General features: G+C 53.0%; 1 long non-coding RNA gene across 3 annotated transcripts in view; it reads right to left on the bottom strand.

Annotated features, from left to right (window-relative positions):
- The window catches only part of LOC135116364 (uncharacterized), a 234,714-nt gene that overhangs the window by 52,699 nt on the left and 179,515 nt on the right, over window positions 1-2,500 (bottom strand). The window lies entirely within an intron of this gene.

The following is a 2,500-nucleotide window of genomic DNA, read 5'->3' as shown; positions in this document are numbered from 1 at the left end:
CTATTTTCACCTAACCTACACACACACAGACACACGCACTACACACACAGTAACCTAACCCAGCCAACCAGCCAACAGTGAGTAACACAGGGCGGGGAATGGCCTCGTTCGTCAGGTAACAAGGGCAGTGTGATGCACGGCGCGCAGTTTTCAGCCTAGCGCCGTATTAATGGTCGCTGCATTAATTCGCTTCCCCGCCCGAGTCCCGTCACCTGCCAGACACGAGAACACAGGGAGAGGAAAGGGCGTGGAAGAGGAGATGAGGGACATGAGAGGAGTGAATAGGAGAGGGGAGTAGAGAAAAGCAGATGAGCGGACAGGAGAGGAGAGGAGAGAAGGAAATAGAGAAAAAGAATGGGAATACAAACACAAAGAAATACAAAGAAAGACAAACCGCAACAGGTCCCCAGTAGGCTGTTTGTTTATACAGAGGGGTGAAGAAGATGAGAGAGGGGAGGAGAGGATATTACTGAGGATGAGAAATGGTAGCATACGACGGGAGAGAAGAGAAGGAAGGAAAAAAAGGAAAATACATGAAAACTCTAATGAACAACGAAAAGAAAGGTAAGGAGAGAGAGAGAGAGAGAGAGAGAGAGAGAGAGAGAGAGAGAGAGAGAGAGAGAGAGAGAGAGAGAGAGAGAGAGAGAGAGAGAGAGAGAGAGAGAGAGAGAGAGAGAGAGAGAGAGAGAGAGAGAGAGAGAGGTCCTCTCACCAGCGTCTTCAGGGCCTGCCTGATGGAGCACAGGTGGCCCTCTATATGGAAGGAGGCGCGAGTGGTACCAGCCCACAAGAAGAACTCAAAGTCTGAGCCCAGCAACTACAGACCCATCTCGCTGCTCTCCGTGGTGGGCAAGTTGCTGGAGCAGGTGGTGGCAGGTGTCATCTGTCATCACCTGAGTGAGCACCGCCTCCTCTCAGACAGACAGTTCGGCTTCCGGCCTGGCCGCTCAACAGCGGACCTCCTCACCCTCCTCTCCCAAGGCTGGCAGGATGCCCTGGACGAAGGTCTGGATACTCTTGTGGTGGCCCTGGACATTGCTGGGGCCTTTGATAGGGTCTGGCACGCGGGGCTTGTAAAAAAGCTTTGCGCCAAGGGTATCCAGGGCAACCTCCTTGCACTGCTCGAGGACTACCTCCAGGGGAGAACCCTCCGGGTAGTCATCAATGGACAGGCATCCCAGCCGTTACCTATACAGGCCTCAGTTCCACAGGGTTCAGTGTTGGGCCCGATCCTGTGGAACATATACATCGATGACCTCCTGCGGCAAATCCCGACTCTGCTTGCATACGCCGACGACTGCAATCTCTCCCGCTCCTACTGCCGCTCCGACAGTCAGCGAGCCGTTAGAGAGCTAAATAGGCAGCTCAGGCTGGTGATGGAGTGGGGAGAGGCGTGGCAAGTCAGCTTCGCTCCAGAAAAGACGCAGGCCATGGTCATCTCACGGTCCCCAGCTGCCTCCCCAGCCGTCTCAGGCTGTCTGATTTTTGGAGGCCAGACACTTCCCCTCCAGGAACACGTCAAGTTGCTGGGAGTGACAGTGGACTGTGGCCTGCGCTTTGACCGCCATGTTGCTGCTGTTGCCCACCAGGTCTCCCAGCGAGTCTCTGCACTGCGTCGGATGTCAGGAAACCTCGACTCCCGGGGCATCCTCACACTGTACAAGGCTCAGATACGGCCTTGTATGGAGTACAGTGCCTTGTCCTGGATGTCGAGTGCCCCCACCCACTTGCAGAGACTGGATGCTGTGCAACGCCGTGCCCTGCGCTTGGTGGGGATGGACGGACAGCAGCAGCAGCAGCAGCAGCAGCAGCAGGAGGAGCAGACCGGAGTCACGTCGCTGGAGCATCGGCGGGACGTGTCGGCACTGGTGGTCCAGCACAAGGCCCGGGTTCTGGAGGTCCCTCATCTCAGCTCGATAAGGCTCCCACCACGAGCTGTCCAGAGGGAGTCCAGGACCACCACCTCCAATGACATGCTGGTGCAAGTGCCTCGATCTTACTCGAGGCAGCACCAGCGCTCTTACACAGCTAGAACCTCCAGACTGTGGAATGTGTTTACGGCAGCCACGAGTGATACACAGACAATGACACTCCAGCAAGTGAAAGTGGCTGCACACAGGTGGCGTAAAACACAACCCCCCACACTAGTGCTGTGTTAATCATGTCTATATATACGAGTATATAGTAGGATGAGTTTACTTTTTGTATATATTTTCTTCTTTACATTTAAGTATAGGCTTTTCAAATAACAGCATAAAAAACGTGTTGTTTTAAGCCTGATGTAAATTTTGTTTAAATAAAAAAAAAAAAAAAAAAAAAAAAAGAGAGAGAGAGTATTACATATACAGGCCACAAAAGACCCTGAGGTCCTCACGAGTTGACCTGATCTAGGACTACTAAGGTAGTAGTAGAAGAAAAGGACAGCAAGACAGAAGGCTCTCTCCCCACCCTCCACTCCTTCCTGCATAAGCCGTACAGGAAACAGGTCGGAAATAAATAC

This window comes from Scylla paramamosain, chromosome 31, assembly GCF_035594125.1.
Source record: "Scylla paramamosain isolate STU-SP2022 chromosome 31, ASM3559412v1, whole genome shotgun sequence".
In the NCBI taxonomy this organism is placed as follows: Eukaryota; Metazoa; Arthropoda; class Malacostraca; order Decapoda; family Portunidae; genus Scylla; species Scylla paramamosain.
This window is presented reverse-complemented; position numbering and strand designations above follow the sequence as displayed.